The sequence below is a fragment of the Aquarana catesbeiana genome, linkage group LG02, assembly GCF_042186555.1.
Source record: "Aquarana catesbeiana isolate 2022-GZ linkage group LG02, ASM4218655v1, whole genome shotgun sequence".
Classification (NCBI taxonomy): Eukaryota; Metazoa; Chordata; class Amphibia; order Anura; family Ranidae; genus Aquarana; species Aquarana catesbeiana.
This window is the reverse complement of record NC_133325.1, coordinates 336,262,149-336,279,622: the sequence shown is the minus strand read 5'-3', so window position 1 is coordinate 336,279,622 and position 17,474 is coordinate 336,262,149. Positions and strand designations below refer to the sequence as shown.

At 41.8% G+C, this 17,474-nt stretch overlaps 1 protein-coding gene across 2 annotated transcripts in view; it reads left to right on the top strand.

The window, feature by feature from the left end:
- Positions 1-17,474, top strand: part of ARHGAP6 (Rho GTPase activating protein 6) — a 368,531-nt gene that overhangs the window by 125,771 nt on the left and 225,286 nt on the right. The gene's annotated exons all lie outside the window — the stretch shown is intronic.

Below are 17,474 nucleotides of genomic sequence, written 5' to 3'. Positions count from 1 at the left end.
GGTCATACTTTAAGAATTATTTATTTTTTATTTATTAAAACATTCCCAACCATTCTCGGGAAACAGCCATGAAGGAACTCATTTTTATTCAACCGCATATATACTGTGCAATTTTGGTACTGTAAGCTTTAAAAGTGACATGTTTTAAATTTTCAAAATCAGCACCAAAATTATATAATTTGATGGAAAAAAAGAAAAAAAATGTTATAGTAGAAGGCTTCAAATAATTTATTTTCCATATAAGGGGCTTCATTTTGATTTGTGTAGCAAGCACAGTTCGTTCAGGCGCTTGCTCAGATAGAGAATGTAAAGTTCTCTGGCAAAGATAAATATATCCGGGTAATACAAATGATTTGCATGCTTGAGAATTGTGGAATACGTTAATCATTTATACAGTGCTCTTATCATGGTTCTCAATGCATTAGGAAGAATTGAGATTGTGGAATGTAGAATTTCACTGTTTACTTAAAGGCACCATGAAAATGTTCCCCGGCTGAACACAAAGTATTCTTAGTACAAATATAGAAGAGAAGCCTGTAAAGTGCCTGTATCTGCATATCCACTTCATAGGGAATTTCTCCACTCATGGATTAAACAAGCTTTACAAACCTTTTCACAGCTAGTCTATAAAGGCTGTGTTGATGCATATTCAAAACTTTAGTAGACCAATACATGCATAGTTATTAGTCAATGAGAGAATAGGAAGGAGGGGAGGAAGGAAGGTAGGTGACATGAAGTTATGGGAAATAGCTATGGAAAAAAAAGAAAAGGGGAAAGGAAGCATAGAATGACCAAAGAAAGAAAAGTGAGGAGCTGAAAGGAAGGGAAGGAAAATAATTAAGGAAGAAAGCAAAAAGGAAAGATAGAAGGAATAAAAGGGTAAAGGGAAGAAGAAAGACGAAAATGATCCAAGGAAAGGAGGAAGGTAGTGAGTAGCATTCAATGATTAGGCACGTGATACCGTGTGAAACATGTTCACCTTGATGCCTTGATTGTCGTTTTTTCTTGTGGTGTGTCACTTGGATGGCTTAATAAAGGGCTCATATTCATCATCTTGGAGTGCAGCCATTTCTTCCTTTTTGAACTGAGTAGCATTCACCCATGTTGACATTACTGTAAATTTACCAGCCATTACATGTGAATGTCTCTAAATTTGTGCTCAGTACTTCACTAATAATACAAGTGGGTAGTGACCAGGCAGACGTTTTCTATGGTCTCATCTCCATTAATTTATATGGCATGGAAGACTCCAGCACTCCATGCAGGGAAAACACCATGGTTAAAGCACTTGCCCTATTTCAAAGGTGAAAAGTCCTCAGACACACATGAATTTGTAGAAAAATCTGGTTTGTATTTTTTCTGAAATGAAATACTACACTAAAGCAATTCACTATGCTAACTCTGACATACAAATTTTTATCTGAAAGTTTTTTTTAAACATAAATGCACCTGGTACCCAAAGCTTTCTGTAAAAGAATTCCCATGCACATATAACCATTTTACAACTTGATAGCCAGATAACTAATTGCATTGAACTGTTGACCTATTTCCATTGCTGTAAAAACAGAAGCCTAGTGGTGTCATGTAGATATATACACTCACATGCTCAAGGTAACATCTTGAGTGCCATAAAACATTTACATTAATGACAGCTTTAGGCAGAATTTCAGTTACCTTAACTATCACCAGACCTGTATGTGTCAGTCTCCATTTTGCTTTAAGTAATATAAATGGTTTTAATTCCTTACATTCCTTATGTTTTCATTAAGGCATCATTCTGGTGTTATAAAATGTTGCCAGTAATATGAGAAATATGTCTCCAGGGCTTAGTTGTGCAGTGTTCCCGTTATCAAGTTTTACTTGTGTATCAGAGGAGACTATAGAGTAGTATGGTTTCATTTTCACATAAGACCATTATTTTAGTGTACATATACATAATTTTGGAGCATTCTGTTCACATTTCCTGCTCCTCCCCCTTTCCTGGACTTTCTTCAGTGGAAGAGTTGGGCCCTCAATATTCCCAACCGGCAGTGTGTGCTCATTGTGTGGGGCAATGCATGTTGCATTCTATCCTCAGCACCTGTGTATTGCACTCTTTCAGCTTCAGGGCTTTAGCTGGCATTCAACAGAAATGCCTAAGGATCTCTCCTTTCTGTGACATGAACTTCTATAAATGGCAGTGACTCCATCCTAAGAGCCATTGTTCACTTAGACATTCTACTCTCCTTAATGGCCTTCAGGGATTATGGTAGACAAAATAGACACCTATGGTCTGAGGTTTAAATGACAATGTTCCTGCTAGTGTGTAGCAGCTGTCACTAGGGCTGAAATATTTCTGGTACTGACATTTTATTGATTGCTCAAATATAGGTAAAAAGTTGATGCTAATGATTTGAGCTGTGAACTAGAGATTTCTGCTTTTGCAGAGCTCATCTGGTCTTTATTTTAAACCCAAGGCATGTATTATGAAGAGCGTGAGAAACAAATTGTGTTAGATTAGAGGATATGTAACAAGGCTGTTTTTCAAACATATGCAAATTGAGGTAGGTTTATGTCTTTTAGTGTCATTATTTCCAATGAGCTGTGGTGTCATGTTTAAAAAGCCTAAATGTGTACGTTATCATTATTATTTGACTCTCTACAGTACAGTACCTCCCTCCTAATTGGTCTGCGTACACAATGACTGACTAAGTGATTTGAAACCCTAGTTAAGTCAGAAGAAGGCAGTTCATGCCTACAAAAGTAGCAGTAATGAGCACCTGCGTCCTTCAAAAGTTCTCATTATTGATCGCCAAGATTTTCCAGCATTGTTAGTACTTTCTCCTTCTCATTGAGCGCTACCTTTAAAGCGGGGTCCACCTATCTATCGTTTTTTTTTTTTTGAGTTAATTCACAAACTTTTCTTCTCAGCATTACATACTCACATATTGTGTGTAATATGTCCGCCTGTGTCAGATTTCGTCGGAAAGAATAACTTATATTATTCACTGCAGGCGGTTTCCATCTTCATTGTGGGCATTTGAAGCCCACAAGCATTTATTTCCTGGATGTGGTGAATGCTGTGCTCCCAGCATTCACTGCTCATTCCCGCACATGCTCAGTGGCATCCTGGGAAGCCTGAGACTAGCTCCCAGGAGTCTGGGAGAGGCTAGAAACACACCTACTCCCACGGGAGGAGAACCAGGAAGTGCAAAGAAGAATAGAAAAATAAAAGGTAATTACGGCGATTTAAATTTTTTTAAATGGCATGTCAGCATCTAGGCAAGGAAGAGAATACATACAGATATTGTGCAAAATTTGGGTGGAACCCCGCTTTAAGGATAAAGTTGGGCGAGTTGTAAGCTGGTGCATGAGACTTCTCAGCTTGTTCACAGAAAAGCAGATGTCTCCATACCTATCATTTTAGGAAAATGTCTGCCCATCTCTCTTACCACCCTACTCCTATGCAAACTTTAAAAGAGAACAGTTCAAAGTAGTGGATGGCATAGCCAGCTTTACATGCATTGTGTACGCAGTAGAATTGGTTTATAGGAACTGGAGAAAAGCAGAAAGATTGTGCATTGCAGCCATTTAATACTATTTTGTCTAGTTTTATAGTTTTAACTTTTCTAGTGTAATTCTTAGATCATCAGTGCCTTTTAATTATGCACTTTTTTGGTATCAGCTACTAGCTTTATCCCCATTTTATTGATTGTACAGTTCTTAGCAAAGTGCATGTTAGACTCCTGCAAGGAGACATCTGCTCTCACACAGAAAGCAGTGGACTTATCTGCTTCCCTCTGCCCCACTGAGAAGAATTTACACTGGCATGGGAGCTTAAGGTTATTGTAAACCTCAGACATTAAATATGAACAAAGCATATCCCTCAATAGTGTGCACTTGTCTCAATTCAGAGCAGTAAGTGTCATTTCTGTCTGCTTATGTAGGAGGATTTGTTTCATCTCTGTGTATCACTTGAGGACAGTAACTTCACTGGGTATGTGTAGGGGTTTACAACCACGTTATTTAATGCCTTACAGAAGTAAGACATTTAATATCAGTGTTTTCCTGCATTAATATATCTTCTTAATTCACAGTGGAACTACAGTTAGGCTTTAGCAAAGTTTTCTTTTGCTATAGTTAGTGAAGTGGCTTTTATCTGCGTGTATATTTAAAGTAAAAAAAAATGCCCTTCCTCCCAATCCCAAAAAAGTTAAACACGCTTGGGAGGGGATTGCATCAGTCTCAGGTATGCGGCTATGGTTCAGAAGGCAAGCCGACTTTTAGAATGCATGAATGATTTGCTTATATTTTGCTGATTGTCTGTAGCAGTTCACATTTAGTGTGTGTGTTAAATTCATATGCTGTATACATTTAGCTACATAAAGAATCATTACGTATATGCCCAAGCAAATTTTATTTTGTTGGATAATGCAAACATTATTCCCGTTTTTTTTTTTTTTTCCATTTACCTTACTGTATCTCTTGACTTTTCTTCTACTTGGCAATCAGTTAAAGACATTCACGCGAGTACAATAAAACCAATTTTTAAATTACACCTAAATTATAGCAAACACCCCACAATGTCCTTTTCAATCAGAAGCGCATTTTTGTCAGCATATAATCCAGTTAACTGATGCCAGGTCTTCATTGCCAAGGCGCACTTTATTAAGTGTTATGTTTTCTCTTTTTTATGCATGGCCAGTAAACCTGGAATACAAATCACAGTTATATAAAAGAGTTGCTATTAACATTCACAAATAGTTATGTCATGCTTACCATATCTAGGGAGAACTTGAGATTTAGGATTGCAGTGACATTTTTAAACAGTTAAAGCATATCTAAACTTAATAACAGAAATATAATATATTACAGCTCACCACTCCTTAGAAGTGATGGCTGCATTATTTTGGGCTTTTTTGTTCTTTGTTTCATCTGTTGATCCTGCCAGTAACACAATTCCTGTCCTGGACAACACTCACACACTGTACTGTATGGTTGGAAGAGCAGCATTGTCACTCTAGGACATAACTACAGAGCACCTCCCTCTCTTTATAGCCATAACATGAGGGGGGTATTTTCTGTAGTTCACAAAGGATAGCTAGAAAAGATCATTACAGTATATAACCACTTCCCGCACGCGCTATGGCTGAATGACCGCTACAGTGCAGGCCTTAATTGCCGGGAGGGCATCAATAGATGTCCTTCCATGCATGAGCTGCCTGCGTACCTCTGCACTCTGTAATCACTGAGTCAATGAGACTCAGCTGATCACAGATCGGAGTAAGGGGTCCATCCTGGCTCCTTACCACATAATCAGCTGTCAGCCAATGACAGCTGATCATGTGACGTAAACATAAGATCAGTAATCAGCGTTTTTTTTTGCACACGCTGACAGTGTGAGCAGAAAAAAAAGCCGATCACCGGCTTCTGTCAAAGAGACAGCAGTCACCAGTGCCGCCTGCCAGTGCCCACCAGTGCCACCTGCCAGTGCATATCAGTGCCACCAATCAGTGCCCATCAGTGCCACCTACCAGTGCCCACCAGTGCCACCTATCAATGCCCACCAGTGCCACCTATCAATGCCCATCAGTGCTGCCAATCAGTGTCTCATCATCAGTGCCACCTATCAGTGCTGCCTATCAGTGTCACCTACCAGTGCCTATCAGTGTCCATCAGTGCCACCCATTGGTGCCCATCAGTGCCACCTATCAGTATCCTTCAGTGCCACCTATCAATGCCCTTCAGTGCCACCAATAAGTGCCATCTATCAATGCCCATCAGTGCCCACTAGTTCCACCTCATTAGTGCCCACCAGTGCCACTTATCAGTGTCCATCAGTGCCCATTGATGTAGCCTATCAGTGCCCATCAGTGCAGCCTAACCAGTGCAGTGCACATCAATGAAGGAGAAAAATGACCTGTTTGCAAAATTTTAACAAACTATAAAACTGTTTTTTTTTTCACATTTTTCAGTCTTTTTTCGTTTTTTTTTTTTAACAAAAAATAAAAAACCCAGCAGTGAATAAATACCAGCAAAAGAAAGCTCTATTTGTGGAGAAAAAATGATAAAAATGTAATTTGGGTAGAGTGTTGCATGACCGCGCAATTGTCATTCAAAGAGTGACAGTGCTGAAAGCTGAAAATTGGCCTGGGCAGGAAGGGGGTTTAAGTGCCCAGTAAGCAAGTGGTTAAGATATAAGTTCAGTACACAGGAAGTTACAAGGACGCTGGGTATTCAGAAATTTTTGTGTAGTTGCCTAAAAAAGAAAACGAATGCATCCACCACATCTGAACACTGGTAAGTTACAATGTATTACATTTTTGTTCTTGAGTTTAGGTGTACTTTAAGTGTAGCCCATTGCTTTCTGCTTATGGTCACTTAAAGTGGAATTCCAGGCTAGAACTAACAAAGCTTAAAACTGTGCCCACCCACCGTCACGCCCCCCTTCTAACATCTACTGTATTATAACTATCCTGTAGAGGGAAGATGCATATATTTACTGAGGGTTAATATCCGACTGTGTGTAGGCTCCATCGGACATTTCCCATGGGAATTTCCGTCACACAAAATTTGAGATCTGGATCTCAAATTTTCCGACAACAAAATCCGTTGTCATAAATTCCGATCGTGTGTACACAATTCCGACGCACACAGTTCCATGCATGCTCGGAATCAAGCAGAAGAGCCGCACTGGCTATTCATTTTTCTCGGCTCGTGTTGTACGGTACCGCGATCTTGACGTTCGGAATTTCCGATAAAATTTGTGTGACCGTGTGTATGCAAGACAAGTTTGAGCCAACATCCATCGGAAAAAAAAAACATGGATTTTGTTGTAGGAAAATTCTATAGGGCATAAGAGTAGGTAAGTATAGACATCTTCCTGTACAGGGTGGTTAAAACAGGGGTTGGAAGGGGACTGGGAGCAGTTTCAAGCTTAGTTACAGCTAGACTTGAATTTCACTTTAAGCTGGCCAAAGATGGATCAAAATTCAGCTTGTTCAGCAGGGATCTAAAGATTGATTCTGTTGAAAGGGAATGTTGGAAAAAATGTCTCAATCAGCAGCTGTAGCTATGTAGGTGGTTTTAATGGTTGAAGGTTTTTTACCTTCATGCATTCTATGCATAAAGGTAAAATACCTTCAGTGTGCAGAGTCCCCTCAGCCCCCCCTAATACTTGCCTTAGTCCGATCTGGATCCAGCGATGTGCACAAAAGCAACGGTTCTCTCAGATCTCTCCTCATTTGCTGAGATGCAGCAGCAGGAGCTATGGAGGAGGGAGTGGAGGGCCACGCTGAGCCGCGCTCTCTGTGTCTGTGTGGGAGCGATCACACATGAGTGTTCCCATAGCAAGCATCTTGCTATGCGGGCACTCCGCAGGGGTAGGGGCTGGCTGGACCAGAGAAGAGGAGAATCATGGCTGCTCTGCAAAACCATTGCACAGAGCGGGTAAGTATAACATGTTTGTTATTATTATTTTTATTTATTTTTTACAAACACTTTAATCAGTGTATTCTGACAGTAAAGTTTCCCCGCTGTCAGAATACAATGTCTTTATTCTCTTTGCCTGTGTCAATGGAGGAATCCATTAATTATTTTTGATCTGCGCTGTGGGGTGTAATCTATGGGAAAATTTAGTCTGACTTCAGTTAAGGATGTAATTTATTTAGTCATTCACAAATCTTTAAAGGATATTAAAATGTAACACGTGTAAGAACCTATATTAGCTTCAATATAATGCTAATGTAATCTCCTGTATAGTGGAACTGAGATTGGTAAAATGATGGGTAGAATCAAAAGCCAGTAAATCCTTTGCATGGACATATGCTGACAGGTGGAGTGAACAGACTCATCAGTGTGTTGCTACTCATTCACTGTCCAATCAGTAGGCTGAAAGGTGTGTTCCCAAAAAAACTATGCTGCTGCTGCTGCTGCATTTGAGCCCCTGGACCTGGCTGTGTCAGTTGTATCTGAAAACCTATATAAATTTATCCAGGGCTTTTTTTCTCAGAGAATAGGTGGAGGAACTCAACCACATCCCCCTGGCTGAACGGCATAGAATGGTGGATGTGGCCAAACAGTGGGAGGATCTTAAAAGGGGAATAAATACCAGGAGTGCATTATGTGCAGAGTCCAGGGATGCACTGTGTACTAAGTGCAGGGTTCAAGGGTGCGCTATGTACAGAGTGCAGAGTTTAGGGGTGGGCTACATACAAAGTGCAGAGTTCAGGGATGCACTGTGTACAGAGAGCAGAGTTCAGGGGTGTGCTACATGCAGAGTTCAGAGGTGTGCTACGTACAGAGTGCAGAGTTCAGGGGTGTGTTGTGTACAGAGTGCAGAGTTTAGGGGTGGGCTACATACAGAGTGCAGAGTTCAGCGGTGCACTGTGTACAGAGAGCAGAGTTCAGGGGTGTGCTGGGTACAGGATGCAGAGTTCAGGGGTGTGCTGTGTACAGAGTGCAGAGTTCAGGGGTGTGCTACAGAGTGCAGAGTTCAGGGGTATGCTATGTACAGAGTGCAGAGTTCAGGGGTGTGCTGTGTACAGAGTGCAGAATTTAGGGGTGGGCTACATACAGTGTGCAGAGTTCAGGGGTGCACTGTGTACAGAGAGCAGAGTTAAGGGGTGTGCTGTGTACAGGGTGCAGAGTTCAGGGGTGTGCTGTGTATAGAGTGCAGAGTTCAGGGGTGTGCTGTGTACAGAGTGCAGAGTTTAGGGCTGGGCTACATACAGACTGCAGAGTTCAGGGGTGCACTGTGTACAGAGTGCAGAGTTCAGGGGTACACTGTGTACAGAGTGCAGAGTTCAGGGGTGCACTGTGTACAGAGGGCAGAGTTCAGGGATACACTGTGTACAGAGGGCAGAGTTCAGGGGTGTGCTACATACAGAGTGCAGAATTTTGGGGTGTGCTACATACAGAGTGCAGAGTTCAGGGGTACGCTATGTACAGAGTGCAGAATTTAGGGGTGGGCTACATACAGTGTGCAGAGTTCAGGGGTGCACTGTGTACAGAGAGCAGAGTTCAGGGGTGTGCTGTGTACAGAGTGCAGAGTTCAGGGGTGTGCTGTGTATAGAGTGCAGAGTCCAGGGGTGTGCTGTGTACAGAGTGCAGAGTTTAGGGCTGGGCTACATACAGAGTGCAGAGTTCAGGGGTGCACTGTGTACAGAGGGCAGAGTTCAGGGATACACTGTGTACAGAGGGCAGAGTTCAGGGGTGTGCTTTGTATAGAGTACAGAGTTCAGGGGTGTGCTACATACAGAGTGCAGAGCTCAGGGGTGTGCTACATACAAAGTGCAGAGCTCAGGGGTGTGCTACATACAGAGTGCAGAGCTCAGGGGTGTGCTACATACAGAGTGCAGGGTTCAGGGTTGTGCAATGCACAGTGTGCAGGGTTCAGCTCTCTTTCACATGCTGATGCCCCATAAAACACTGCACCTGCATCTCCCTTGTCCTTGCTGTGAATGCAGGGCAGACAGGGATCTGTGAGCCACTGAGAGAAAAGCTGTCCTTGTAAACATGGAAGACTATAATGTTTACAAGTGACAGTGGGAAGCGGAGGGAAAGAGCCAGAGGTGACGGAACAGAGTTCCGCCATGTCATGGTTGAAAAAAATGATTCGGCCCCCGGGCCTTCTGTTTGATACATGAGTGATAGGGGAGCTGGATGACAAGACTAGCTTCACAGAATTATAGACTTTTAGCTGGTCAAACTATTTAAATATACTGTATGTATATCAACTCTTTGTAGGTAGCTGCTTTTCTATAGTTCAGGTTTAAAAAGAAGTGACCCTCAATTGTTGAGGTTAATTTACTAACGGAGCAGAGGCTGTTCACTTAGAAAAATATGTTGCTATTTTATACATATGTTGATAACATTGTTTATAATGTGTGAGATACGTTTTGAGGGCTATTTGTCCATACTGTATTTTGAATTCATTCAATGTGTTTGTCCCTGGATGATAATAGCATTTCATACAGGAAGTCTGTGAAAGTAGTTGAGATCCACATCTTTCCGAGTAGTAGTCAGCCAGTGATCAGATACTCTCGTTCAGTAAACAAGCACTTCACCGTGGTTACATTCCACAACCAGATGTGAAGCATTGAATAATCTCCTTCCAGCAACATGGAATCCATGAACAGCTGTTCCCAATATATTGCATTAAAAACCGACTTCCAAGGCTGGGTATATGGCACCATTTTTAGAAACATTAGGGATATGAGAATCAATACAAAGTCACTGCAGTGGCAGATGTTAGACATATTGGGTGTGGGGTGATGGAGAGGCTTAGTAGTTATGAAATGAATTGTGTGCATCATCTCTGGCAAAAATATAGTGTTTTGCTGCCCAATTCTGTCACTTAGGGTGTATGTATGAATAATAGTTGTGTGTAATTAGAAAACCTGCAAAAAACAAAAACAAAAAAAAAAACTGTTCTCACAGCATTTCAATAAATCGGACATGATGACTTTTCTCCTTTTGTTTTGCAGGCTCTTGTAGTATCTATTGTGCCACTTTAAATCACATTTCAAATTTTTATTCATTTATTTATTTTTACTAGTTATGGCGGCGATCAGCAACTTATAGCAGGACTGTGACATTGGGGAGGACAAATCAGACACAAAGTAGCACTTTTTGGGGACCAGTGACACCAATACAGTTATTGGTGCTAAAAAAATATGCACTGTCACTGTACTAATGACACTGGCAGGGGAGGGGTTAACATCAGGGGCGATCAAAGGGTTAAATATGTCGCTACAAGCTACAAAAAAAGTTTTCCTCTAAATGGGACTTTCAAGGGCAGTACTTGTTGCATTTCCAGGCCAGACATCACCACACAGGGATTGAGCTGAAGCTTAGGCTACTTGCCCTTGACTTAGTACAAGAAGTCCCAGTTCTGATGTCAGTCCAGTGATTACCAGCAGTTTCATCACTGTGTCTTAACTATCAATAATAACCAGTGATATTAGTCGCTTTGGACTACAAGTGGGGCATTTTTGCTGGGGCTCGGACTGAGCACCCTCTGTGGGTAACTTTCACTGGTCGCAGGCTTTTCTGTACGATTGGTCAGCATAGGGCAGCAACATTTTCTTAAATGCTTCTATGTGGATGCAAGATCGATAATTCTGTATGCAAGCTTTATGACGTATAACATCCTGTGTAGAACCACCTTCCCCTGAAGAAGAGAACTAATATCGCTAACTCGAAACACGTTTGGTCATCTCTGTTGCTAAACGCACCTGACAGAGTAGTGGTTTTTAAACTGGCTTGTATTATTGTAAATGCATCCTGTGTAAATGTGTATATCTTCTTTATCTTTTAACCCTTTTCAAATAAAATACTACTTTTTATATTTATGCTGTGATCTTCTGAGGAGTACTGCCCTTGAAAGTCTCATTTAGAGGACAACTTTTTTTTTAGCTTGAATGATTTAGGGATGTGGGCACCATCTCTTAGTCTTTGGACAATTAGCACTATTCAGTAAATTTCTAAATATGTCCCTAGGGAGTGCTTTTTAACTCTGAACCAAATACGTTTATCTTGGTCTCATCAGACCACAGGAAATGGTTCCAGTAATCCATGTCCTTAGTCTGCTTGTCTTCAGCAAACTGTTTGCGGGCTTTCTTATGCATTATCTATAGAAGAGGCTTCCTTCTGGAATGACAGCCATGCAGACCAATTTGATGCAGTGTGCGGCGTATGGTCTGAGCATTGACAGGCTGACCCCCCACCTCTTCAACCTCTGCAGCAATGCTGGCAGCACTCATATGTCTATTTCCCAAAGACAACCTCTGGATATGACGCTGAGCACATACACTCAACTTCTTTGATCGACCATGGAGAGGCCTGTTCTGAGTGGAACCTGTCCTGTTAAACTGCTGTATGGTCTTGGCCAACGTGCTTCAACTCAGTTTCAGGGTCTTGGCAATTCTTTTTTTCAGATCCCTTTAGAGAGTTCTTTGCCATGAGATGCCATGTTGATCTTCCAGTGACCAGTATGAGAGAGTGAGAGCGATAACACCAAATTTAACACACCTGCTCCCTATTCACACCTGAGACCTTGTAACACTAATGAGTCACATGACACCGGGGAGGGAAAATGGCTAATTGGGCCCAATTTGGACATTTTCACTTAGGGGTGTGCTCACTTTTGTTACCAGCAGTTTAGACATTAATGGCTGTGTGTTGAGTTATTTTGAGGGGACAGCAAATTTACACTGTTATACAAGCTGTACACTCACTACTTTACATTGTAGCAAAGCGTCATTTCTTCAGTGTTGTCACATGAAAAAATAGAATAAAATATTTACAAAAATGTGAGGGGTGTACTCACTTTTGTAAGATACTGTATATCATAATTGGTAGACGCTATAACCTGTAAACAAATACATTTACAGTTATTGGGATTTTCTTTTTTCACCAAAGACATGTAGCAGAATACATTTTGACCTAAATTTATGAAGAAATTAGATTTTTTTAATGTTTTACATTTTTTATGTTTTATAGCAGACAGTGAAAAATCTTATGCCGCATACACACGATCGGAAATTCAGCCAGCAAAAGACCGATGAGAGCTTTTGGTCAGAAAATGCGGCCGTGTGTATGCTCCATCGGACTTTTGCTGGCCGAATTCCAGACAGCAAAAGATTGAGAGCATGTTCTCAATTTTTCGGTCGGAAAAAGTTCCTATCCGAAAATGTGATCGTCTGTAGCAATTCCGATGCACAAAATTCCTATGCATGCTCAGAAACAATTCGATGCATGCTCGGAAGCATTGAACTTCATTTTCTCGTCTCGTCGTAGTGTTGCCACCGCGTTCTTGACGGTCGAAAGTTAAGCAAACTTTTGTGTGAACGTGTGTATGGAATCCCGTCGGAAAAGCCATCATATCTTTTTCCGATCAAAATCCCGATCGTGTGTACGAGGCATTCAGGTTTATTTTTTCACCATTTTGTTCTTTTTTGTTTAGAGGGCAAATTGAGGGCAAAGTGGGTTCTTTCCATGTGTTGATCCTTGCTTCCCCATGCTTCCCTGCAGTTTTGGTAAAATTTACAAATATGCTGTATTAAACTGATATATTACTACCATAGTATTCTCTCAGTATACTGTATCATTGCAGACTTAGCTAAAAATGGCAAAACTGATCATAGAATGTAAAGCTACATCTTGCGAACCTATGGGAAATGTCACTGTTTATGGATGTCATACATCAAGTTTTCATGTTTTTGTCATGAGTTTACATTATGTTACAGATTTTTGTTAGATGCAACAAGGTTTTAATTAATCTGATACATAGATCTATGTAACTATTGTACCAGCTGTTGGAGTTATTTTTATACTATAGCTATACTCTTTTCTTTCATAAAAAAGATTCATTTGAACAGATCAAAGCATTATTGTGAAGCAAAAGCCGAAACTTTTATCATATGGTCCAGATTTATACATACATTCCATGCAGTTTGCCAAGACTTCTAACTATAAGACTGCTTTTTGTCTCAGAATACTTTTGTCGTTTCAGTACATTTAAAATAAACCCTTTTCATTAAGCAAACAATTACATTATGTATAACATTTCTCTTTGGAAGAAATAAACACCAGAAAATGTTTCTGAAAATGTATTGCTTTGACACAATGTGCTCTATACATTTATCATGATTGCTGGCTTTGTTCTCACAGGAAATAAAAAAAAATCAGAAAATATATATTAGCTTAAAGAAGACATACTTGTTACACATTTTGTAAGCGCAGATTCTGAAACATGTAGGGTTATTTTCAGGTTTGCTGTTAAAGGTTCAGTCCATCAAGAAATAATTTATTTTAGACATAGGTTGAGCATGTTGATCTGAATAAGGCCGGCCATGAAACAGAACAAAACGGGTTTGACCCATCAATTTTGCCCATTTAGTTTCCCCATTAACACAGACAGTGTTGACAGCAATCCCTACCACTGAGCCATTGTGTTATCCTGGCAGAAGGGGGGGGGGTAGGGAAGCCTTCCACGCCGTGAGAAGACCGTGATTTATGCTAATGGCTATAACAGCGGTTTGCAATAATCACTGGTAAAATCGGACAGGCTGGTTGTACCCAAGTTGATCGATCAATCAACTTGGGTATATTCAGCCTGTCCATACATGGTTCAAATCTTGGCCATCTACGACATGGATACTCCAACAGCTAGATCTCCTTGCAATTTCTGACTCCATTCTGTACACATGGGAGATTGGCCACTCATAATTGTGTGTTTGAGCACCTCCTGTTGCATTTTGTATAATCTACAATGCCTAAACGATCCAACAGGGAGAGTGGGAGCATGTCATAATAAGCACATCAGGTGTGCAGCAGCCCTGGGATCTCAAACACACGTATCTTAGGAGTCCCCAAGGTATAAGAAACTGTAAGGTGGGTAACCTTCCAACATCTTCCAAAAGCTAAAATGACAGTTTTGGGTGGACTGTTCCTTTAGGACAGTGGTCTCCAAACTGTGGCCTGAGGGCTTGATTACCCGAATTGCAGCCCTTTGATTACCTTTATCCTAATGGGGCATCATTCCTCCCAATAGCACCAAAAACGGGGCAATATTCCTCCAACTGATACCAACAATGGGGCACTATTCCTCCTATTAAAACCAATGATGGGGTATTGTAGACTCCTGTTCATGGCAGGGCATTTTCTACTCCAACCAGTCTGGCCCTTCTAAAGCCTGAAGGTCAGTAAACTGGTCCTTTGTTTAGAAAGTTTGGAGACTCCTGCTTGAAGGTGTAGTGAATTATGTTGAAAAGGTGGCAATGCTTACCCATAATGGTTGCAATACAACATATAATCATAGCCATAGGACTGTATTTAAAAACTGTCAAAGCCCTGTGTGCTTTTTCTGTGCTCAACTGTTACTGTAAATTTCAGTATCTCAAGCATTAGTCTTGCCTAGGAAATCACATGATTGCCATGCATGTTATCGTGGCCCTTCTTTTAAAGACTTGAAACCCCTTAGGCCCCTTTCACATGGACAGAATGATTGATCCGCCTGTCAGTTTTTCAGGCGAACCCGATCGAACCATCCATTGCTTTCTATGCAGCAGCGGTGTCAACGGACATCCGCAGTGCCCCTTAACACCTGCCGACATCCAATCCGATCCTGTGCACTAAAAACAGATGGATGGGGATCAGATTGGATGACAGTTGGATAGGAACAGAAAGCCTGTCCATTTCCATAGAGGACAGCAGGCTGTGTCCATGTCCGCTCTGTATCAGTGAAGCAGACACGGATCTGTCATCTGCCTGCTTACTGGGATTCAGTGGAGAGATCCCTTGATGAGTGGGCGGATCTGCTGGTGGACTCTGCCAGTGTGAAAGGGGCCTAATTTGACTGAACGTGTTAAAAGCAGTTGTTTTATTCATGCAGCTCACACTCAGTATTGCCTGTCTGATGACTGTACTTTGCAAGATATTCAAAACTCTGTTGTTAGGGATGTCCAGTGAATGTTCCTTTCTAGTAGTGTACACAGATGCTGACCCTTTCCTCTATTAAGGAGAGTATTTGAACCATAATTTTGCTGCCTAGTATATCTGATGACTATCTGCTTTGGCTGCACAGGGAGTTTAATAAATCTCCATGGTCAGAAATTTGAAATAGGGAAGTCTTCATTAGAAAATGTGTGGTGCATTCTAAACAGCATTGCGACAAAGTGGAGTAAAGCCACAGCTGTCTAAGCTGCTTTTAACAAAGGTTGCTATACCAATGACAAATCCCCTTTAAAGTGAACCTGAACTCAAAAAGCAACTTAAAGGGGCACATCTAGAAATTATTATTGTGCCTAAGCTGTACTCCGAAAGATTTACCTTTTTTATTTTATTTTCCTCCTAAAAAATGGCAGTGCTCCTGCTGTGCCTTGAGCCACATAACTGTATACTGTATCTGCAGTGTGCAATGGTAGAAGATGCTGCTGCCTCTGACTGCTTGGCTCACAAGAGTTGGAGTTTGATTTGGTGATGTTACCACTGTGTTGTTTATTGTTTTTTTTTTTTTTGTTTTTTTTTGCTGGAAAGAAAGCTGCACCTGAGGACCTGCAGTGCAAGAATCTACCCACTTCTGCTCAATGCATTCTGTGGATACGTGCTTTGGAGTTGATTTACTATTTATCGGCGTATAACACGCACTTTTTTCCCCTTAAAATCAGGGGAAAGTCGCAGGTGCGTGTTATACACCGATCCCCTGCGATCCCGTGGTGTCAAAACTTCAAAATCGCCGGCCGCGATTTGAAAATGGCGCCGCCGGCGCCGAAATACACAGAGCCGGTCCTCGGCTCTTTCCGGCGGCTCTCGTTCATTTTCGGCTCCACTCGTAGTCCCGAGCGGAGCTATCCGAACCTACTCGGCTAGGTTCGGATAGCTCCGCTCGGGACTACGAGTGGAGCCGAAAATGAACGAGAGCCGCCGGAAAGAGCCGAGGACCGGCTCTGTGTATTTCGGCGCCGGCGGCGCCATTTTCAAATCGCGGTCGGCGATTTTGAAGCCCAATATGGCAGGGACAGGGTATCGACGGCTGCAATGGGGCAAGGCTGCACTGGGGAAGGCTGCACTGGGGAAGGCTGCACTGGGGAAGACTGCACTGACAAGGCTCCACTGGGGAAGGCTGCACTGACAAGGCTGCACTGGGGAAGGCTGCACTGACATGGCTGCACTGACATGGCTGCACTGACAAGGCTGCACTGGGGAAGGCTGCACTGACAAGGCTGCACTGACATGGCTGCACTGGGGCAAGGCTGCACTGAGAAGGTTGCAATGATGGGCATTTAAATGTAAGTTTTTTTCCCTTCAACTTCCCTCCTAAAAGTTTTTTTTCCTTAAAATTCCCTCCTAAATTGGGGTGCGTGTTATACGCCGATAAATACAGTAAATAGACTGTGCACTTTGCAAGTACAATTGCAAGCACACAGAGCTTTGAGAATGTGGTTGAGCTCTGCTGATTTCCACCACCTAATCATGTGCAAGCAAAAATGCAGTTTTTTTTTAATCTTCCTTGCATCTGATTGGGTATTCTTTACAAAGTGAAGCTTCGCCACATGTACTAAGCTCTGGGAAGAATGAGTGCAACTGCACTTGCAACATGCACAGTCTATTTGCCTTCAGTAAATCAACCCCTTTGTCTCTCCTACTTCTTGTTTTTTATTCCACCACCATTTATCAGATCATTAATGATCAGGGGGCAGTTTTGACACATGAAAGCAAAGTCTTGTGTCTACAGGGATGGCCACCTCCACACTGAGACATGGTGTAGAATAAGGCATAGTAAGTAATTAGGAAAATATCTAACTACAAGCTTATGCCCTGCACACACAACCGGTTTTGCCGTCAGAATAAACGCCAAAGGTTTCTCCGACAGAACCCTGATGGAATTCCATTCAAGCGGTCTTGCCTACACACGGTTAAACCAAAGTCCGACCAAAGTCCGACCATCCAGAATGCGGTGGTGTACAGCATGTACGACGGGACTAGAAAAA